Genomic DNA, 24,850 nt, shown 5'->3' with positions numbered 1-24,850 from the left:
GGCCTTCACTAGGAAAGAGCATGTCCTAAGTATCTTTTAGTTGTAAGTTTCTCCGACAATGACAATGTGAATCAAAACCTAACAAAACTGTTAACTTTTATTAGGTTCAAAAACAGTCTACACTGATTAAGGAGAAAAGCCGATGCTATAGGAGTCTATGACAAAACCACCAAACCCAAAATTTTACATTTGACTGCTGTTTCAGAGCCACCATTGGAAGTTTTAACACTTCAGCTATGCAAACATGAAAACTTTATTCTTTTACAATTAACACAGACCAATGCACACATGCTTATTCTCAGTAAGTACAAGTCTCTACTCCAGGAATGTTCTGTTGGCTAATTGTAAAATAGGAAATTACTCAGTATGAACAAAAAGATTTCAGGGTCTGGGTTTTATTTTAGAGCATTAAGATTTCTATACTGACACATACCCAATACCATCAGATGTTATTTTTCTTTTGAACTTGGAACTATGAAATGTTTCCTATGCAAGAACGTGCATAACTCATCTGGTTTTAAAAGAAGTTTGCCCATGCTTTTTCTATAACAAGGTCAGATCAAAAACTGCAAGGGCAGGCTCTTCAAATTTTTGAATGAGTTGTAGTCTTACGAATATCCTCAAGCATGTTCAGGCAGTCAGCTTTAATCCCACATTCTGGAGAAAATATTTTTTTTCCTGTATTGTTTCTAGTACTTCGTGCTGACAGCTCTCATGTTTTATTATATTTTGTGTCTTACCCTGAAATGCCATCCTATTTTGCATGACTGAAGTTTTGAAAGCTGTAATTGATTCATTGTAACAACAGTTAAAATCATCATGTATTACGTTATTCTATGAGAAGTCCCCATTCCCCCCAAGGCCCGGGGGCGGGGGGAATCAGCTAGCCATAATTGTCAAAAAAGAAGAGGAGGAGAGGAGGTATATATGAAACTGCTTTTTGTCTGGCTTAGCTATTCAAAACTTCTTCCATCATAATCTCACTGATCAACAGAAAATCCAGTTTAGGACTTCCTTATAACTTCTAATGGCTAAACATTAGCAAGATCCCAGTACCTGCTCTCCAGTGGGGACACGTTTGTGACATAACTTGAAATCAAAGTCATCATTGTTTTACTTCAGCAAATTTTACTAGCCCTGATTGTGACAAAAAGAATTGGCTCGATTTGAAAGTGAAAACATTTGTTTTATCAAGGTTTGGAACATAAAAGTGATGGAGAACCTCATTTATCAGACATGTGAAAAATAGGTAACGCTATTGAGCAATAGCTAAGTAAATACAACTGCCATTTATCAAAAACGCACAGACAGGAAGACCAGCTTCAATCTAGGAAGTAATTTCAGAATGTGAAAGAAATACTTGGAGTCAAGAGGACTTCAGTTTTCTTCTTAAATGTTTTTAAATAAGGATTTATAGGTAAGAGGAGAAAAAGAGCCACCAGATTTTCAAAGCCAGGGTCAAAACCAATCTGCATAAAGTCCAACTGCGTATTGACATTCATGACCACAGCTTGTAAGCACTACTGACATATAAATAATAAAACACTGAAAGCACCTGGAAGGTACAGACTCAAGAGAGTAAAATGGAGACCGAGCCATTCAGTAAAAGCTCTGGTGATTTTCAGACTAAAACCCTGCTCTCCCACCCAAACTTCGCAGAAATTCAGATCTACACCAGAACTTTAGCATATCTTCAGATACATGAAGGGGGACAATGCTACAGCAGAGAATCCCAGAGTAACTGGGATAAAACCTTTAGATGTCGGATTTTAAAAATTCACTCTTAAAAACTTACAGAATAGAAACTTGCATACTTTCTAATGGGAGCAGGGAAACAAGTCAGGCCCCTACAAGGTATCAATCTTCTAACAGAAAACACTATAAACATTACTCAAACAAGGTATCACTTAACTCTCCCAGGCCACATGCCACTAATCACAGCACAGTCACTAAACATGGCCAGAGAGCCTGTAAACCAGAGGATAGTAACAACGCAAAGGTACAGAACAACCTAAAATTTTCCCTACTGGTGATGACACAATGAACTGCGGGGGTGGGAAGAGAGAGAAAGAAAACAGAAAACCAGTTTATCCCTACCCAGTATGCTTGACTTTCCAAAATCATGGTTACACACAGAATAATTCAGCAATTAAGGGTCAAAGTAACTTTACACTGAAAGAGTAAAATGAAAACAGCTCTTTGACACCTCTCGTGTCCTACGGCGGCTCGCAGTATATGACAAGTACACACTACAATTCACACAGACACATGGAAACATTGTGCCAGGTTCACATGGGCTCTCGATTGCTTTAAAGCTTGGGGGCTGAATCATATCAAAAACCCCGGGTAAAAATTTTGTTGAGCATTGATGTAAGATTTTGAACATGAGCGAGCCTGAGGTTGCTCAGCTCAGCCTGTGGGTTTCAGCTGAGCTTTCAGGCAAGCTGAAGCCTGGGTTAGAACATGTAACAAAACAAGCAAGCAGCTTGGACGATGAGTAGCCCCAGGTTTCCCAGGCACCACCTGACAAAGCAGATTTTCATAGTAACAGACACTAGTGCAATCCAAAACCCTAAAGAAAGGTTGTAGCAACAGTATGTGTATAGTCATACAAATTCCATAAACTCTATGAAATAGTCCTGAAGTGTTTATAAGCAAGCTGTTAAAGGAATGGGATGCATACAGTGGAACAGCTTAATATTTCATTAGATATTCCAGGACTTTTTCAAGACAATGGGCAAAAATTGCAGTACATGTGTTAGCCACTCCCACCCTTCAACATTTAACTAACAGTTTCTGCAATAGACATATTCCTTCCCAAATATTTTAAATCAGCAGGATCTGATTCAAAGCCCCACTGAAGAAGTCAATAAGAGTTTTCCATTAAACTCATTTAAAAAAATATAAAAAAAACCCAACACCTGCACAGATGAGTTTCAGCACCCACCAAAGTAAAAGAAAAAAAAATACTCACTTCCATCACGCTTTGGAGATTGCACATTTTGAATCTAGGGAGGCAGGAAGAAGCCAGTTGCTATCAGAGAGATTGCTAATAGCAAGTCAGTTTTGAGAGCAATAAACAAGAAGAATCTCTTCTACTTCCTAGCTAAAAATGGAAGATCAAAATAATTTTGAAACCATTTATAACCTCAGCACTCCTTCCAGTCTTCAACAATTAAAACAGACATTGTGCCACTATAATTGCCATTGAATTCACACGCTCCCAGCTAATATATGAATGCTTCTTGTGCATGCGGGGTTACCTTCTGTGGTGACTTACAGCACACCACCAGGCAGCCCTTCTAAAATCAGGTTGGGTTTGGGACCACACCCAAAACACCCCCACCCACTCTGTAATGGCCAACTCTGATCACCTGCACCTTCTGTCAAAAAGCCAGATGCTTCTTGTCATCTTGTTGCCTCTGTCAACATGAAGATAAAAAGGTTACCAGAGGAACAGTGAGAAAGCAATGGTAGGGGAAGACAAGACAAGACAAGACAGTAGTGTCTCTCCCATCCCCTTTTAAAATAGGACTCTGGAGACAGAAGCTTCACTGGGGCCTTGTGGTAGTCCTGTACCAAAATAGTACAACAAATGCTGCATGCCTCAACAAATGGGCAATACCAAGCACTTATACCTATTCTATTTTGCTCCCATTGTAAGTGATGGGATAGGACAGAACAAAAGGCAGAAACGTTTTAGTAAAGATGTAATTTTTAGGGCAGAAACATCTTGAGGAAATCATTGCCCTGCGATGGCACCCAATGCAGCGATTGTTTCTTTAATGAACCTTTTTGTTTTCCCAATTCCCTCTCCCCTCCCCCACCAATGCAAACCAACTTGACAAGCTTATTCCCCACGCAGTTGCACGGAGGTCATCAAGAGTTTAGTATCAATCAAAATTACTAAACATGAACAATGAGAATATTTACTCAAACCAGACAGGGGCAATCATTCTGCTCCACAGTACAAATCAATCCCCTGTGACAGGTGTCAGGAGCTGCCCCTCTAATTCTATTTCCCCACATAAGAAACTCTTGCCTGTTCTTTGGGACCATCCAAGACCACTTGAGACTGCAGGATTACATCAGCTGTCCAGCATCAACTCCTTCATCCCTGAATAGTCGAGGCCTTTCCTCCTACCTCCCAACTACAACCCAATTTTTTCAGTAGCTGGCTGCTCCCGGCAGCGTGCGAGGGCAGTCCTGCTGCACGGAGCGGAAGTTACGGACCCCCCCGGGTGACTTCTCCATAGCACCCAACTCCAGCTTGGCAGTTTCCCGCTGAACGGCTTCCCCTGCTTAGCAGGGCAAAGCTGATGGGGGAGCAGTATGACCGCAGCAGAACGCATTACCCTAACGTGTCAGACTATCTAATAAGTTAAAAAAAGAATAGCCTAGCTTCATGCTCAACACCTCTCTCTCTGCCTGTTCCTGGCACGCTATTTTTATATATATTAGAATAAAAAAGTTTACAACGTGTTCAGTAAGCTGAGAGCCAAAGTGAGGCCATCCTTAAAAAATGTTCAGTTTCCTACTCCCAACCAACGGCTCCTAGACTAATGTCTGCAACTAGACTCTTACTACTAGGATGGAGTTTTAATTTTTCATAGATTTCTTGTTTGTTGCGGTGAGCTTGGATTGGAGCAAATTCATCAAAGGCTGCCCTACAATAAGAAGAAAAAAAAAAAAACCCACCAACAAAAACCAACCCAAACCACAGAAAAAAAAGAAAAAAAAAAAAACAGAACAATTTCTGAAGGGCAGGTTTTGTTATACCTAGAAGAATTTAGGGACTGCATAGAAGATTCCCCAAAATGAGTTCAATGCGCTGACCGTGAACAAGGAGAAAGAACACAGCAGGTCTGAAAGGGACGATAAAACACACAAGAAAGACTATAGCAAAACAGAATAACATCAAGCTGATTTTGCTAAGACATACTCTTAGTTTGTCCAAATTTGATATATTTGCTTTCGCTCTTCTAAAGTATTCTGATTGAACGGCACAGCTGTGAGGCTGTTGTAAAGCTTTGGTACAATACTGATCATTCTCCACAATGATTTTTGAGCCAGAGCAGTATTGGCCAAATCTTGACTTTTATTTATTGGTTAAGTAATCTAGCTAAATGAAATACTACTATACACGGCTATACTTAATAACATGACTGAAAAATTCTGGATAGAACCAAAATTTCCTGATTGTCAGCAATATCAGATTCTTGTCCATCGTGCCCAATAAATGCACACTCTTGACTGTTTTCTTACTGTAAAAAACAAACAAACAAAAAAACACCAGCCCATAAAAAACAGTGAGTTCAGGAAGTGCATTTCAATGTGATTACAATACTTTTGGGGTAAATTAAGTCACAGCCTTTGGCCATAACATGACCCGACGTATGTTGTAATGGTCCACAAATTAAGTGCCTTCTGTATGTTATGACTTAGGTATGTGCTGCAAAACTTGGCTTCATCATACTTCAAAATATCAGAAGAGAATTTTTTATGTCCTATGACAGAATGCTTTATTAAAAATAATGAGGTTTCAAGAACTTATAATATTTGCAGAAAAGAACATTTCAGCAGGGAAATACATCTTTGCAGCATTTATAGTTTTACAGTGAGGCGAGTTACATCAGCTTTAAAAAAAAAAAAAAAAAAAAATCACAAAACTTACCAGCCTACACAAATATGTTCAGGTCCTCTCTTACTACAACATCAACATGAGAACCCCCCTTGTGTACGCACATACACCAGCTAGACAAGCTCTCTCACACACACATCCTTTGACACAAACACTCCTGCCTCTGCATGCTTGCACACAAACACTGCGCTCACATGTTAAGCTTCTCGCACGTAATCAATCCTCCAAGCGCTGGCGCTCTCTCACACAAACACAGACGTGCTTCATACCTTCTCCTGCATTAGAAAACCATGTGAACCATCTGTCACTATTTAATCTCCCAACCCAAGTCAGCCAAATATGCCCCATCTCAGCCCCAGACGCCCCAGTCAGCCTTTCTAGCAATACACTCCTCACAAATAGATCATTCTTTTTGCTACTCCCTACCTAACATTAATTTGTTTTCCACCCCATCTCTTCTCCTTTCGCTGCCATATGCTCCGTAGAAGGAAGATCTATATTGCTGCTCTTTCCAGCAATCAGGCCTCAAGCAGTCCAGCGTTGTATGCAGCATAGCCACGGCCAAGAGGTGTTTTGCAACATGCAGCACCCCACAAATGAGCCGCTGAGATCAGTGGGCGCCACAGGCTTCCCTCTTTGTTAATAACTTCACACTTCACTGTTCTTCGATTGGTGACTGCTTGGGCAAACGGGCGCAAAGAAAGAATCTTTTTTAAAAAATCTAGTAATCATAGGAAGAAGAGAAAGAGACCTACACTTCAAAACCTTGACTGCTAAACTTTCATTTCATAGGCAAAAAAGGAAGAAGAGACAACTTCAACATTGGAGCAAACCTCTCAAAACGCACCCTCAGGACAGAGGGGTCTAAAAAAGACCGGAAAGCTTTGGTTCTAGTGTGTGAAAGATAGGCCAACCAAAACAGAGAAGAAAAAAGAAAGACCGCTTTGTTGTTAGGGATCTCAAAAGTGCTGCTGAAGGCAGCATGCTGGACTTGGAAGGAGCAGGATCAAAGGCAAGACTTAAGCACTTTTGGCATTTCAGGTAATGTTACAGTACCCCCCCCCAGCCAGCACAGAAGGTTGCTATTACTCACAAAGGTGTTTAAACCCTATGAAAGACCTCTCCTGGTTAAATGTCACTTTAAACCACTTCTCTTTCTCTCCCCAGATGCAGAACAGAAGTCCACACCTGCCCTTTGTACCAGAGAGATCCCTCAGTACCACTGGTGGTGATAATGCCACACGGGAGCTTATGCCAGTCCTGAAGAATTGGTGCAAATTCCTACCTGGAGATGCAACCAGAACATAAACCTCAGCATCTAAAATACTGAAAAGTCTCCAAATTCAGGATTAAACCACAGAGTTTCTACTTAGCATAGAGTGGACCAAACCCACATCCACTCCTAAAAAGGAACCAACTCATAATGGATATTTTGTTGCCGCCTTCTCAAGATGAGAAAGTTGGTGTGCACTTCAAGAAAGGCTGAGATATAGCCAGAACCTAGCTTTACCTAAATATTCACTTTATTATCAGGTTTTTTGTTTTGATCTGCAAACTCTTTGAAGAAGGAACTGTTAGTGACTTCTGTTTGCACAGCACTTGGGATAATGGTGCCTACCAGGGCTGTGACTTACAGCAAAGAGTACAGGGTCCCAAGAAGATTTGGGAAAGGCATCCACCTCCCTCTTTTGGGAAATGGAGCCACAGTTAGGGATCTCTGCAGGCAACTAAGTCACTTTATTAACAAGTGAAAGAAAAATAGTCTGCTGGGGAAACTGTCATTCAAAAGTCTGGGAACCATGCATTTCCAGCAGGACTAGCAAGCAGCCTTTAGACATTACTGCAAAACAGGGAGTTTTTAGGCAAGCAAAAATCTCAAGAAATATAAGAGAGCTCTGCATATCAGAGCGTGCTGAAAGCAAAGCCCCTAGAAGTGACTGCCTGTCTTCAGTACGTATAGCAAGTGCTACATGCAATGGCATGAGCGGACTCCAGGATAGTGAAACCCCTCTGCTCTGTGACCACCTGACCTCAGCGCAGCTGGAGATCCCATTTCTTCCTTGATATCAAGCTGCTTTTATATTTTGCACCACACAGCACCTCTCACCTAACTGTAGCTGGTGTCTGTGCCCTAGCAGAAACTAAATTGAGACAGAAAACCTATGCAAGCAACAAGGACTATTAAAACTATTAGTGAAATAAATCGGACGAGGACTGTTAGCAACAAATGAAAGAAATATCATTCCATGATATTCTAGTTGGGGCCCCTCTAGTTGGGACTTTTTTTATTAAGCTATTGTAATAAACATTCATTTTGAATTGTGCGTAAGCCTGAAAGGAAGGAGATCTTCAAGAGGAGTTTCACCCTAGAAAGCTATCAGCAAATGGAAGATGGTTGGACAGTGGCTAATCCCCAAATCCTGCCCTACCATTTCATTACTAGCAATGTCCCAAAAGCTTCCATTGACAAATTGTGTGCATTTCCAACACGGAAAGCCAAAACGGAACGATTTTCAATGGAACAGATTGCTACAGGTGGAGGGATCATTTGTGAAGGCTGCTGAGAGAGTGTGCTCTTTGGCTTCAACCTAAAAGTTACAGGCAAGTGGGCCATACTGTTAGCAAAAAGCAGGGAAAACATTTGCCTTCTACAAATTTACTAAAAACTTTGCTCTCAGCTTTCTTTTTGTTGGAACACCATGGAAGCCAGCCCTCCTACCTAGCACTTGGGTATTCAGTGAGCCTGTCAGGAAACACCAGGTAATGTTTCTCAGGCTGTCTTTGGTCTCTTCTTAGGATATAAGAAAGACCTGAATAACATAAGCTGAGAAGCATCTGGTCTTCTCTTTTCCAATGCTATCCTGCCATGAACCACTGACAGAACCTACCTCTTTGATCCCTACATAGATATGAAAGCATGAAGGGAACAACATCAATACAGGCTGTCTCTTCTCTTAAAGCAACCACAGCTCAGTGCTTTAATTGGTGATAGTCCTCCTCCAGCAGATCCTAGAGCTGGGAGATACTTCCAGTAAACACAACGGAAGACATGTCTCAAATGTCCATTTTATTTAAAAACAAACAATCCCACCCCCCAAAAATCCCTCCCTTCCCTTCTACCCCAAGGCAGGCCAAAGGATTTTCCAAGGGGAAGGGGTTGTTTATACTAACTGCCTGTCGCTTAGGCAAGAAGTCGTCAGTAACCTTGATATAAAACATCTGTTCAAGCTACCATAAGACAAATGATCTGCTATTGGAGGGGGGGGGAACCAACCTCAGATGAGAAAAAAAAGTTTGGGAAAACTCAAAAGCCAGATTTTCAAACAGTGATTGATCTGCAGATTAATGTGAAGGTAGCACTGTCAAAACAGGGAACATGGCTGCTTGCAACTCCTACTAAAGAAAGAAGCCCACTCACAATAAGGATAATCCAGATAACTCACTTCCTGCAGTGAAAGAACTCTCACAACACGTGTAAGGTGTTTGAAATGTGAAACTTCCATGGAAAGACAACAGAAGACATTCAAATGCCGTAAAGTTTATTACAGAAGAACATGTTCAGCAAATATTTAAAAAATTTATTACACACTATATTCAAAAGTATTTCTTCCAATAACTGTTGCTTAGAGTCTCATGCCAGATTCAATTCAATCACTTTCAGCATCACATTAGGAACATTCATAGGAGGCCTCTCACCAGCTCAAGCAAAGGTGAGAACAGTGGATGGATGTTCATCCTAATCTCCCTTTCCCAAGCAGCATCAATTTGTTGCTCTAGAGTAGTTAAGCAGAGCCCAGTTGTACTGGCCAATGCAATACCTCTAACCTTAACAATTTTCCTTATATAAGGAGGTGGCTTGATGTCATGTACCATATTCTGTGCCATGTCAGCAAGGACAACATTGATTCCAGACATAAAATTCTATTCCTGTCTATGCTCAGATTTGAAGTATTGCACTTAATAACAGAGATTTGGGGGAAAAAAAAAAAAAGGTAAATATCAATACATAATCTAAAATTACCAATTTTAAATCAGTTCTGGTAGGCTGGTAGAAGTCATCTTCTTAAAGAAGAAAAAAAGTTTTCTACAGATTCCTGCAACTAGAAGTATCTCTTCTGCCAGGTAGAGAATTCATAGCTTCTGACCTCAGCTGAAGGGCTGGTCATGATAGTATAAGACCCATCATGCCTGGTCATCATTTAAATAAAAATAAGTGAAGCCTTGTGAGACAAAACTTGACAGTTAAAGAACAAAAAGCTATTTACAAAAACCAAACAAACAAACAAAAGCCCCAACAACAAAAAACACAAACCCCTCCAACAAACCTAACCTGGTACTAATACTGCGTAGGCATGTCATTACAAATATTAAAAACTTATGCAAGACTTCAGTAATAACTTTTGGAGTTTTACAAATACCATGCTCCAGACATATTCCATCTCTAATAACCCTCAGTACCCCAGCTGTACAGTTCAACAGCACTTCTAACAGCACCATTCCCTTTTACGCAAGGATAAATGTAGTGAGGAGTTACTTAACCTCTCTTATTATTTTCTAATAAAATGAGAAAGGTGAAGAGAACTACAAGTTACTGAAAAGCAAAGCTGTGCCAGCAGTTTCCAGTGATGACCTGACATGATTTTTCCTCCAACTGACATCCAAGTAGTTATGGAATTTAAATAGTCCAGCCCAGCACTCATTTCAAAATGAACTTTCTGTACCATGTGGTACTCCAGAGACATCTGGCGGATGGAAGAAAATGGTTAAGGCATATCATTAGCTTATACATTTTCATAGCACTTATTTAGGTTTTCTAAGTTAAGCATAAACAATTGGAGAGGAGGAAAGCACAGACAGTGTGCTGCAAGAGAATGCGGAGGATCACTTTAGAGGGGAAAAACTAAAAAGGAAGAATCCAACATGAAACACCAGAAATAGGGTGAAGGGAGCTGTAAAACAAAGTCAAGGCATTCCTGGTTTGGAATCTTTTCCTGGACTTCTATTCTCAATAAATCTGTGTAAAAATCTTTGTTGTGTCTTTATTGTAAGGAAGCAAATTCAACTTATGTTCCAAGAGCCATACTGAAACCCCTCCCCATTTTACCTAGCACCGCAACCAGTAGCAAAAAGTTCCACTGGTCAAACAAAACTCCATAATAAACCTGTACTACTATAGCCTTTGCAGTGTCCTCCTCAGTAACACTTAACCCAAGTCCGTTATCTTTCGTAAATTCCTCTGCATGACACACAAAAAAACAAACAAACAAAAAAAAAAAAAACAAACCAACAAATCCCAACAAAACCACTCTCCCTGATCACCAGATGGGTTTTGTTTCCTTTCCACTAGATTTGGTGGGCAGCAGAAAATAAACAAAAAACCCCAACCATCCTAAAACAATACTCCCTCATGGTAAACAAAAGGTGGCTCTAAATACCCCCAGCAAGGTGTTTTAATAAGTGAATGACCTTTTTTTCCTCCTCATTTTTTTTTGTAAGAAAGACTTTTCACAGCAGAATAAAATACTAAGAACATTTAGTTTCTTTTAAAGAAAAGTATTTTTAAACAGATAAAAGAAAGCATGATCAAACAAGAATTTGTGTATGTCTACTATCATCATTACTTTCAAAAAATACTGACACTTGGTTTTAGTAAAAGGAGATGGGATACTAAACTCAGTGAAGAAGCGTCACCCTCAAACGGCAACATGGTGCAGAGGACCACCTTACCACACCAGAATGAACCACGAGCTATTTCACAGTTTAATTTGTATAAACTAACTGGTGTCATTCAAGCTAAGTCATGACAAGCCTGCAAAGACTTGAACAGTCTATATGTATTTGGAAACAGAGGTCATTGCTTCGAAGGTCACAAAATGCCATGTAAGACACTACATGTTTTGCCATGACTATGAACATAACACAACAAGGAGAGACATTTTTTTCTGAGCTTTTTTGGCTTAGAAGTCTTGAATCAAAACATTCTGGCCAAATCCTGCTTGAGTTTGTTTGACTTTGGATATTTTTCTCTCACCTATGTGCTCCATTCCATCCTGCTGTTTGAACAGCAACGTTATCGCAGAGCACGGATGCAGCGGACTATCACAGAGGTGGGCATTTCTGAGGGAAAGGGAAATAGTATCAGAAAACTGTAAATAAAGGAGAAGGTAGGAGCAAGCAGACAGAACTTCCTTGCCCATCCTTCCTGCTCTCTTTGCAGGCCTACCAGAAAACACTCTTTGCCCTGCTTGCTGCTCGCCTGCTGTCAATCTCATAGTTGTCTTCACAGGACTCATTTCTGTGATGTAAAGAAAAAACACTTTGCACAAAACTGGCTCGCTGGAGTACTAAGACAGAGAAGAGATGAGTAAATAGAGGGAGATAAAGAAGGAAGAGTTAAATGACTTCAAACAAACAAAAAAAAAACCCAAACCCAAAACCCATAAAATGAGCAATTTGAAAAATACAGCCCTGTATGTGCATGCCAGATTTATTAGATTGCAGGCTCTTTGGAGCAGGGACCATGCAAGACAAGGTGCTTATTCAGTGCTCAAGTACAAGCTTGCCATCAGCTAAGGCTGCCTTTGGACATGACCTCATTGTAAAAACATTACCCTCGATCACAGTGGTCCTTGAAAACTGCCTCCTGGCTAGTTGATCCTTATTACAGATTTCACAGTAGCTATTAGGTATATTTGCATCTGTGTCTTTAAAAAAAAATGAGAGTGAGAGAGACAGAGAGAGAGAGAGAGATACCTGGGGAGTTGTGGGGGGAGAAGTAAAAAAGCATGTCTGAACAGATGATCTTTACAGTCCCCCCCCTCCTGCTGCTAGAAGCTTCCCACTCAGCTTCTGCTCCTATTTGTTCATCTTTCTCTGGCAAGAACTACTCTTAACTGTGTTAATTTTCCTTTTTGTGGGTTAATGTTGGGTAACGTGCTTGCAATTGCCCACAACTAATAGATTTCCAGTGACTGACTTTACTGCACTCCTGGCAGTAAGTAGGGCATATTTCTTGAACCAGGGTCATTTTAAGGGATTCCAGAAAGTACCTTCAGACATTTCATGGCTTCATTTAAACAGCTACTTTCTTGGTTCCATGCAAGATTTTGAGCAGGAGGACAGTATCTTCAAAGGGAGGTCACTGTCCCCGAGAATATTAAGTGAGAACCATTTCAAGAGTTTGAACAAAGCATGAAGCATGACCTTTTTTCACTTATTTATTTAAGGCTAAACTTGGCAGATATGAAAATATCCAACTGTAGTTAGACAGCCATGATCTCAGCCTCTGGCTGTGCAAAGACATCTTAAATCTGTAGGTTCTGTGCAGATCCAGGGGATTTTTGCCAAAATGTTTCCTGAATAAAATTAAATATTCCTTCATGTTAAGTTTTACATTTTTTTCTTCCTCCTTCCTTCATAGCCTATTATAATCCCAAATTAAAAATATATAATGCTTTAGGATTAGCGGTGTTTATTCTGCAGTTTCCCAGCCAAAAATGACTGCTATCATTCATTCTTTAATGATTAAAAAAAAAAAGTTGTGTCACACATCTTCTGCCTTTAAAAACGAGTGAGGCACAGCCTATTCCTAATTATTCTCCGTTGACCTGGGGGTGATACAAGGAGAAGGGGAGAAGACATTGTCCTACCAAGCAAAATCTCAGGAGCATCCAAGGCCCGGGTTGCAGTTACAGAATGAATGGCATCTGTCAAGAGCATCCTGTAAGAAGCCACATACCAGAAGCCACTTGCATCATTAGTCGCAAAGGCCTAGATAAAGGATTATCTAGATGCTTTGGCCCTTCAAAACCCAATAGAAATATTGTATACAGCACATATGTGTATAGGTATAACTACCTCCGTCTCTTCCCGGTGTTAATCCTACCCCTTCCTTGGATTTACCAGCTTCACATCTTCATGAAAATCTTTTCCAAAGCTGCATGTGCAGCATTAGCAGAGGGGTACATTTAGGTTTCTTTGCAAGTACTAGCTACCACCAGTCAGGACTGTGGCTTTGTATTTCACAGAGTAGAGAGGAAAAGATGACTACCTGTAGCTTTCTCCTTGCCTATGCAGATTAACTGCGGTGGGTCTCTCCTTCCCCCAGATGTGGCAGAGGAAGGTGTGTGGCTAGGTCACAGCTGTCTTCCTGTGTAGTTTTAAATCTGTGGAGCTGTGTGCTGCCGTTGTTGATGTGCCAGCTGTAGGCCTTTCATCTAGTCAAATGCTTGTGTCTCACGTGCACCTTCAACTCCCTGCTTAAATCTCAGCATGTGGTTCTTGCATAAGGCACTGAAATCCCAAGTACTTTCAAACTTCTTCATGCTAAGGTAAGCATATACAGTTTGAAACTAACAGGCTATGCAAGTGAAAAGACAAGTGATATAATAATGACCAACCTCCAAATAGGACCTTCTGCAGAAAAGTATCTGGATCTTAAGAATCTGCTTGTTTCAGGTACCATGACCAGAACCCAATGCAGTCTACACGATTTGCCTCAAAACCCTACATGGGCCACAGCACCGTCTCCTGGAATCAGAAGTTCCGTTGCAAGAAAATGCTGCAGTTCTTCACATACTGTCAAGAGAACAAAACAAAACAAAAAATCCACCAACATCCCCAAAACAGTGACAGCAAGGGCCTTGAGTTAACCAGTGCAAAAATTGGCCTGCACAACATTTCTTGAGTTTTCAAGAAGGTACAGAGCTTCATAAGAAGCCAAGCCTTCCTTACGCTGAGGAAGAGCGGTAGAGCAGAGGGAACTGTCCACGGCTCCCTCCACACACCTGAGGACACTCTTCATGCCCTGCAGGCATGTTCAACTGTCAATTACCACTGCCCAGACAAGCCGTGATGCGACTCTGTGAGCCCTTTTTTGGTTTGGCCTTGAAAGAGACTAGAAGCAAGAATGCAGTCTTACATAGATGGCAAAAAACAGCTGAAAAGCAGGAGGAAGGACACTTGCTCAATTGTTTTTTGACAGCCTCTAGGTATGAGTGCTCCTAGTCTCATTTCTGGCAAGGTCACACAAAGTTGAAGCCACCTATAACTTATTTAAATTTTTTCCCAAAGACAGCTGGAGAACTTGCATGGGCAGTTAAAACAGAGACCTACCATCTGATCTTACTCATTTGCAATCCTTAGTTACAAAACATAACATTAGAAAGTGATTAACAATATACAGAGCAGATCTGCAAAGCCTGAATAATAATTACAGACAGCATAAGCCCATCTTGGCTGTATCCATGCTAAAGGAAATATGACAGAAAAATAATGCAAGTGAATAAAGACTAAAAGTGAAAAATAAATTGGACTTTCCATGGGCAAGGTCTAGAAAGCTAACCTGATCACAAAGAGAACAGAACAGTCAATTTGCTTATCTTGCATAGATATTAATTTGTTATGCTAACCTAACAGCTACATAAAGATTAAGATAAGTGCATAAAAATTATTATAAAAAAGGGCTATTCTTGAAGGTAGTGTTCTTGACGTTTAGCCTATGCTCAGGCAGAGGTTGCCTTCTCCAGGTGCCCTGACGTCTTCATCCTGTCGTTTTTCTACCTTCATCTCTTAACTTAAGCAAGTCTTCCCTTGACGGCTGGACGTCTATTAGTGCTTTCCAAGTACAATCTGAGGATTATCTTTCTTTCTTCTCTCATTTCTTATAATTATCATTTCATACTGCTGTCATGTATGACTCCTCCACCTCTGATCCGTACTGTACTGGCTTTCACTTTTAATTCTCTTGTGTTACGTCTGGGCCCAACACTAACTGAAAAACAATGTAAGAATCAATCTATTACCAACCGCCCCTCAGCTGAGATACGGTACTCAACTAAAACACAGTGTAGATGGCTTTAATACACCTTGACACGCGAAATACGGCTGCTCATTCCACATGTTAGCAGACATACTAGGAATGAGCTTAGGAACACAAGCTCAATTGTCCAATGTGTGGGCACACCTTAAATGTCAACATTATTAGCCATCACACTGTGACTGAAGTGATGATAAACACACAAACCGACTGTATTCTAGCCCATCAAACCCAGACAGCGTCCCTCTTCTCCTCCTCCAGCATAAAGCCACAACTGTTGCTCACTGAGTTGCCAAGTTTTCTGCATTATCACTAGTAACTTAAAAACAGAATTACGCTCAACTAGTACAAAAACTTTAAGGCCACAGAGTGAAAACTCAGAGTGACTTTATTAATAAGCAAGTGCTTCATTAGAGATGATTAGAGTATCTGGTTTTGCATATTAACAACACAATGCCTTCAAAAAATAAATACATCTGCACTTCCATGTCACTTGGCTTGTGCAACTTTCCTCCTTTCCCATATAGAAGCACTGGACTCATATGTTCAGAAACCGTGCCAAAGTGGTATCATCAATAAAACACAGCCTCCTGCCAACACTGTGAGATCAAGTGAACGTGGACACTGTAACAGGGAGACCAGGACTCTCCCTCATACACTTCATAGGAAGGGTAGATATGCATTCCTTGGCTGACCAGGAATAGGGAAGCAGCTTTATTTATTTATTTATTTATTTATTTACAGAAAGAGGAGAGTGGCTAAGGAAAACGAACAGAAACAATACCACACGTGGTTAGTAAATTCAGGAGATTCGCACAGATTTTCATACTACCAGAAATTAAAGGAAACCTGCAAAGTTTTTACATTTTCAATTTCACTTCCTTTATAATCCTCTCACCTTTATGACTGTCCTCCCTGTTTAGCTTTTTCTGCAAGTTTTAGAAGGCATCCTAAGTCAAGAGCCTTTCTTCTCTGTCAGCCAGGTTCTCCATTACCCAGACAGCACCTCTACAAGTCAGGGGACCACCTGAGGCCAGGTGAGGGGCAGGCTCTCCAAAGACTAATCCTAGTCCCCTCTGGGAGGCCTCTCAGGCTCCCTGTGCAGTCAGGGGGATGTCTCCACTGAAGATAATTTTCAGAGCCGCTCTCTCCCCACTACTACTCTCTAGGTAGGGAGACAGCAACCACTGTGTGGACTGAGTCCAAGGTGTGGACTCAGCCAACTGCACAACCTGACTCCATTTAACAGCAGTTGCTACCTTGAGTTAACACTTACTGGTACGCTGGAGTATCACCGTCTGCAGGCTGGGGCCAGCCACGAGGATGGACTAGCAAACATCTTGCACTCACAGCCAGATGGAAATGGGGCTACAGCACCATCATCGCAGTAACTATCCTACAACTTCCTGTAGCCCAAGGCAGTCTCAAATAGTTACCACAAAGCTTCAGGAGATACTTTCCCTGGAAAGGCTGGTTATTTAACCAAAGTCCCGTTTTTAAAAGTCACTCAGGAGACTTCCCCACTGCTTTTCACTGAAATTTCAATTCCTGACTCACTAGGCATTTTTATAGCATTACCATACATGCTACTTGACCAGCATAGCTGAAATGTCTAAGTGCCCACAAATAATTAAAAAGTCATCTCCATTTTTAAAATGTTTGGATAAATTTATTTATAGGGCAAGTCAGTAATTCACCCAAAGTCACACTTTCCAACCAAAGCAACTATGTCAAGTACTTAAAATATCACGCCTTTGCCTATAGCTCTGCCTCATGACGTCAGTTGGGATAGCAGCAGCTCAGGACCAAGCTGTACCAGGCAGTACTGCACTATTGGACAGAAAAGTCCTCTCCTAAGTGGAAACACTGACTCAGCAAAACACTCAAGCATTAGCTGTTGTATTTTACTTCAAATAAGGCTCATAAACTTATACCTTGGCACACCTTTCTGAAACAAATGGGAACAGAAAAGCTCGTCAACAGTCGTTATGAGACAGTGGATGGGAAGGCAAGTCAGCAACAACACCTGAGAGCACTTTTTCCAGAGAGCGCTTATAACACTATTTCACAGCATATATACCTTGTCCCCACTCTCTCTTCCCAAATGTCTTGAATTCTCCTTAGCTTTACATCTTTCCAGCATTCTCAGTTTGCAGCTTCACATACATTGAAGCGGGTTGGTAAAACTGTCTTCCATTTCAGCGTGTTGAATTTGATCCTCTGAAACCAAAAGTTAGACCCCATCTATCGCTCACAGCATCAGGAAGGCAGACCCTTGACTGTCTCAGGAGAAAGAGGTCAAAAATCAAAATCTAACACAGGAAACTATCAGTAACCATTGAGCTAATCAGCTTTGGAAAGCATGATTTCTTTTCCATTAACAAAGCCCTTAAAAAGCTGTTGCTGCCCTTACTTTCTTTTTTTGGTGATACAAACTTTTCCCTCTGAATGGAGTCAAAAGGATCACTTTTTTTCTGTGCTATTACAGTATCGGCACAAAACCCAAGCTGTACGATAATTCCCTTCTCTTTCCCATGCCCTCACAAACTCATAAGCCTCTGTTGCTAAACACCTTAACTCCAAGTAGCCAGACTTTCCAGAGTGGGATCCAGAGACAGAGAGGACTTGTTTGTTTCAGGGATCAGAAGCTAAGTGGAAACAAAAGAATGGCCAAGACACAGAGGATGGAGAAAAGTAAGTACGGGAGAAACGGAAGCCTCAAATCGCACACATGAGGGGAAAATCTGCTTTGCTTTTCCACCTGTATCAGAGAAACATGAAGATCAACAACAGCGTGCAGAGCTTGAAGAAATCCCAATAGTCACTTGCATGATAAAACAACAAATGGAGTAAAGACTGTTGCTTTAATTGTATTGATGAAGACTGAGTATGGGGGGAAAACTGTAATTCAGAAGTTGGGTTCAATTCTGATTTCCGTTACATCAATGTAAGCCTTGAATAACAGGACAGAACTTGGTTTCCTGTGTCTGATGATCCCAAATTAAAATTTAATAATAATCAGTAACTTAATACCAAAGTTCAAGACAAACATGAATGCTAAGCACTCACACAAATCATCTAGTATTAGTCAGAGGGAATAGTTTAGTATAAACTGCTCCCCCTAGTAATTACTAGGGAAGTATCCCTAGTGACCCTCAGTGACCCAGAAGTGACCCTCAAGACGGCTTTGGTTGACAATAACTAAGACTCTCGAAATCCTGCAAACACTTCCTTATGCACATGATTAACTTTTATGCACATGGACGGTCCCATTGAACTCAAAGAAAGTAACCGCGTCTTAAAAGTTGCTCTTGGGCAGATAGGAGTTCAACTTTGGCTCTGGAAGAGTTTTGCAACAGTTCTCTCTTTAGAGACCAATTTTGTAAAGTGCAGAAAACTCTCAACTATCACTCATATTTGTGACAACGGAGACCATTCAGCACTCTGAACAACTGGACCACAGGGGAGGTGGAAGAAAAAAACGCATTTATTTATCTTCATACACAATCCAAATCGAGAAAGAGCAGCCCAATGAGAATTTAGAGATTCTTCCTTCCCTGAATCCATCATGCTCAAAAATCTATGCAAGAAAATTTCCAAAATACCGTATTATACTATATCCGTGAACTGCTGGATAATTGTGAGCAGCATTACTGAATAGTTTAGGCATGATGTCATGTTGCATTTGGTCCTGAGAAGTGTCCACATTTTATTTGTTTTTAAACCAACACTCTCCATTTTTACATCTTCCACGCTAGCTTTCAACACGTTCATAGAAAACAGCAATTCACAGAAAACAGGATCCTTCTTCTTTTTTTTTGTGTTACAATTTTGAGCAAAAGGGTTATCGCCAGAAGGGAAGACCGCTACTTCAAATGCAACTGAAAAATATCTTTGCCATTTGACTTGCACTGAAGCCTGAAAGATCTGGTCAAAAGGTAGGAGTCATCTGCTAAAATACAGTTGTCTACATCCATGCTAGATGTTTGGACTACCTTTATATTCAATTGGCAGAAACAGCACTTCTCAGATCTCATTCTGCTGACTAAATGTGGACTTCCACTTCAGGAAGGGATGAATTGCTCCCTAGAAACATTCTGCTTCCTGACTATGAAGGGAGTCCAGAGAGCTGCATTTCAGCAGACAAATCCCACCTTCTCCGTGATGGGTATCACACTGAACGACCATATCTGGTTTCTCCGCTAAGACCCTATCAGCTTTGCTGGAGTTTCTGCCATTTACACCGGTGCAAGTAAACCAGTGTTGTTACCCTCAACTCCGTGCACAGCCAATGGAAAGAAAGGGGCACCTCCGAGAGGCAATTCAGCTCATGTAAAAATCTGAATTCTCCCTGGAAATGCCACTGTGTCTCCACAGATCATGGGAATGAGCCGTAGGAGCTCACCTCTTAATAAGGTCAGGCAGCGAAGTGCCTTGATTTAGACAGACAGCTTCAGGATCTTACTGTTGAGAAGGTGGGAGATGCCGAGTACTCTCATCCCTTGTCTCCTCTCCACACCAGTGAGGCTTGAAACCTATAGCATCAGACCCCATAATAAAAGGCAATGTTACAGTATGGATTACAGATCCCTTCATAAAATACTTTGAAGGAGAGTAAAAACAAAACCACGCCAGGGAAGTTTGCAAAATCTCTATCGTGGCCTACATAGTGTCTGTCCACCCACAGCTTTGCCAAGTAAGGATAAACAAGAGCTGAATGAAACTCCGCAAGCACACACTTCAGTTGGCCACATATCCAACACAGTCTGCAGCAGCTAGGAATTAGTCTGCACTCTCTTAACATTTAAACACAGAAGAGATTAATCTGGTAGCAACGCATGCCCTCAGCTGACCAGGTGACACAGAGACGTAAGATGGCAGACCCGGATCCAGGCTCTCGCGCACTCGCGCTTCTGTCACCGAAAGAAGTCACCTCGTTAGCTGAGGACAGCAGGGCTTCTGCATTCAACTTCTGCAGGAACACAGGATTTGGCAGCCTCCAGAAATCTGAGCTCTCTATTTTTCTTCCCTTCGTTTACTAATGCCCATTTCCCCTTCCCCGCCTCCCTGCTCCCAATGCACACACGTTTTAACGCTAAAACCCAGGAGTTACATGGCTTTTCCATACTTCTGGGCAAATATTACACACTCTCCCTCCAAACTAGCAAGTATGCCTTCTCTACAGAGGTAGTAAACCTGCTGCAAGAGCACAGTGCTTCGTAGTGAAATACTTCAGATTAATCCAAAAAAATTACCTGCACATCTCATGCCTTAAGAAAGCTTCACATCCACCATCTCAAACAAAAATACACTCCCTACAACATTGTGATACATTGCACACTCTTAATGGTTTCTACAGCTACATAGTCACAGACAATGTAATTAACAAGCAACATTCCTTCCTGTAAAACAGGAGGGAGAAAATAAACAGAATAAAAGTTCACAAAAATAAATTTGAGCTCAGAAATAAAACTACACTTTTAATTTAATTTCATCATTTACTGTGTCAAGGACGACACAAGCCTGGATTACCTAGGTGCAAGCACAGGTTTTCAATCAGTTTGATTTACAAAATACCTTGTGTCCTCTTACGAGTAAAATGATACCTTATTTACTCTCTTTAGATACACATCAATGCTTTATTACATATTTTTTCACTTTCCATTTCATTTGTTTTGTACACACTGAAATAAAGAAAAAACAATCCTGTTTTAAAGTTATATTTTGTTTTCTGTTTCTTGTTACATAACCAGAAGTGTTATAGGAAATACTATTGTGGAGTTAAAAAAAAAAAAAAAAAAAAAAAAAAAAGAACTAAAAAAAAAAAAATGAAAACCAGGCACACATCACTGCATCAAAATAATGTGTAAGGTGCTCCTACACCCACTATTGGCATACATTTAAATTAAAATTACATGTAATCTATAGCCAACTTTCAGGTCTCTGCTGAATGCCCTTTCTGTGTTTAACCTCCTCCATTGCTGACAAAGAGGTAAGATTTTCCAGGTTAGTAACAGCAAAATTCCACATTGCAAAAACACTGAATGCTGTCATGCAAATACAGTCATTCACAGGGTCTTAAAAATGTCCCTCCCATGTCAAGACTGGTCTTAAGCAGAGAAATGATGAGAAAATATGAACATGGATCTTATTTTCTTGTGGAAGAACCAAGCAATTTAAAACCAACAACCACATAAACCCTAAGCCCTATCTTTTGAGAGAGATGGTGAATCACTACGAGTGCTCCTTTCTAATGAAACCAGAAGAGCACACCAACCACTGTGCTGGAGACATTTCCTTGCAAAAAGCAAAAACATCCACGGTGGCTAGTGAATTTCATGATCTGGGAGACTTGTGGCATTATGATCCTTCACATCCTTTACAAAAAGGGCCACAGACTCCATGTTGGAGAACACACTCATTCCATCCCTCTCTGCTCCGTGTACACCTGCCCAGGCAAAAGCACCGCATTTCGGAATCCGAGCACGCACAGAGACATATTCACATCGTCATCTGGACCCACCACACACCCACCATCTCCCACCGTAGCCATTCACAACAGCCCGAAACACTGCTCTGAATCCAACCGGTATTTTCCTCTCCTCTCTGCATTACAGCCACAAGCCCAGAGCCTTGTAGCTCAGCTTGGTTCATCTGGGCCCACTTAGTCAAAATAAACACAAAGGAGGGGAACCCACTGGGCTGGCTGAGCAGAAACAAGAAATTCGGCTGCAGAACTCCCTCACACTTGCGTGCATAGCTGATTTTACACCACTCGGCTGCTACATTGATATTATCTTGTCAAAAAGTACAGAGCAGCTTTCACCACAAATACTTGGAGCTTGAAAATTACAGCAAAGCAGCAAGGCTGGGGAAAAACCAACTTTAGCTGGATGCAAAGTGCGCTGCAAGTGCAGCATCTGAAGCCTCAACATGACGCAACCGAAATCGTACCAGGGACGGGGGCTTGCTGAAGGAAACCGGACCCACACAAAACCACAACGTGGTATTAGGTGCCTATAGCTCATTCGCTGCCCAAGCTAGGAGCGCCCTGCAAACAGAGATTTACACAAGCTACAAATCAATGAGGCAGTGTGGCTATGCCCATGCCAGTGACAAACTGCAGTGGGGAAGGGATCCTGGACCTCTCGGCAGACCCACCACCCCCCTCGGCCACCCTCCCACACCCCCTTCCCTCTCCCCTTCACCTTGCCCCCCTTAACCCTTCCCCCCTCAGGAGTTCAGTGTCGGTGGGGTGGGAACAGCCCTGCAGTTTCGAGCCCGGTGGTGGGAGCAGCCTGGCCTAAACGCCAAAGTCACCCCGGCGTCAGTGGGCTGCGGGAGGCCAGCCAGGCCGACGCGCCCCTGCGGTGGGCTCCCGGCTGCCAACCGCCCGGCCACCTGCAGGCCTCCGCGCCCTACCTTGCTCTTCGCCGGCCCCAAAGCAGGCTCTGGGGTCCTCGGGGGGGAGCTGGGCTCCGCCGCCCTCCGGGGCTTTGCGTTTCTTCGACATCTGGTCGGTGTTTGGGAGTTGAGTTTCTCCTCTCTCTCTCTCCGGGGAGATGAGTGTATGTGGAGAGAGAGGGAGAGTGTGAGGGAGAGAGACACAGGGAGGGAGAGAGAGAGAGATTGAAAGAAATCGCTGCTTAAAGAGAGGGGAAGAGACTTTGGAGTGGCTGGAGAGCAAGTAGGAGGCAGGGACTAAGTGGAGAAATCCTACAAATCACAATCCCATCAATTCAGCCCCACGTCTAAAGGGGCTGCTGAGGTCTCCCCCTTCCTTGCTCATTCATCTGAGTGTGCGAGTGAAAATTAAAGAGAGAGGCAATAGTCCTCTGTTGTTTTTCCAAATGTTAGCGGGTGGTGCTTTTTTTTATTGGGGGGGGAGGGAGGAAGGAGGGAGCTGATTGATATTATTTTCCCCTGTTGGGATTCCTTCTGGTTAAAAAAAGAAAAGGGGAAAAAAAAAAAGGGGGGGGGGGTAAAAGCTGAATGGATGGGGGGGTGGAGAGCGGGGGGGATGAGAGGATTAAAAAGAAAACCAGGAGCAGAGGAGGAGGAGGGATGACAAGAGCCTGCAGGTGCAGGGAGGCTAAATTCCCTGCAGGGGTCATGTGCTGCGGGAGCCGGGGATCCTCGGCTCCCCGGAGGCTGCCGGGGCCGGGCGAGGGCGAGGGGCCGGCGGCGGCGGGCAGGGGCGCGGCGCGGCCGGCGGGGGCGGCTCGGCGGGGGCGGCTCGGCGGGGGCTGCGGCCACCCCGCCCGGCACCTGCGGGAGCGGCGGCGGCGGCGGCGCGGTGCTGCCGGGCTCCGCAGCCGGCTGGGAATATTCACGAATAACTCGCACCGTGCGAACTCCGCCGTGAAGTCCGTACCCCCGCCGTCAGCCGGTCGGTCGGTCGGTCGGTCGTTCTCGCTCCCTCTGTAACCCTTTCAGTCCTGGGAGCGAGATGCGCCGCTCCCCCGGGAGTCCGTCCGTCCGTCCGTTCCGTCCCGTCCCGTCCCGTCCCTCCCTCCCGGCCACCTGCCCCCTTTCCTGGCGGATTTCGAGGCTCGCTAGCGGGCATTTATTCGCGGTGGGGGGGCGGGAGGAGGGGGCGAGGACACAACTTACCCTCCAAACTATGCACAAGCTCGTCTCTGCTTTCCCCTTCAGATCAACTTTAAGGAGCAGATTCTCAGTCCGGGAGGCAAAGAGGCAGGGGAGGAGAGGGGAAATGGTTTAGGAATAGCGGCTGCCAAGTGGGTGAAGTTCAGGGCACAATCCTGGCTCTTCCACGCTCCAGCAGCCCAGCATCTTCCCGGGGTCTGGAGAACAAGGTGTTCAACAAGTCTTCCTTGTTACCCGAAATTGACTGATGATGGCTTTCCCGCCGGGCAGTATTTAACAAAACGATGCAGAGAGCTACTCTGACGAGCAGGAAATTTTAGAGGAGCTTGCCATATAGCTGCAGCTTTAATTTAGCTATTTCTGTCTCTCTATATGCATACGTACATACACACATACACACCTGTGTATGTGTATGTGTATATATAAATAAAAAGATATAACTCTATCAGTACAACGTTGGTTCCACAGGATCTTAGAAAAGCCTGCCTGCCGGCTGCGTGGAAGTTAAAGAGTTTTTCTTAAGCAAAAGGGGCTGATGCTTGGACACATCTCACGTCCAACAGGAGGCAATGACGTCTGTAGCTTCATTGCTATAACAGCACCAAGGCTGCAATTGCCATTCACTGAAATGATAAGGGGCGCTCAGACGTAAGCAGTCTGGACCTCTAGCAAGAGACTGAAGCGAAGATGATTTTTCCCCTCCCAAAACAAATAATAATGCTAAAAAACACCTAAGGAAAGAGACGGGGGAGCAGGGAAAAGAATCTAGGTCTTGCAGTCAC

This window comes from Platalea leucorodia (genome assembly GCF_965183815.1).
Source record: "Platalea leucorodia genome assembly, chromosome: 3".
NCBI lineage: Eukaryota > Metazoa > Chordata > Aves > Pelecaniformes > Threskiornithidae > Platalea > Platalea leucorodia.
Note: the sequence above shows the minus strand (reverse complement) of the source record.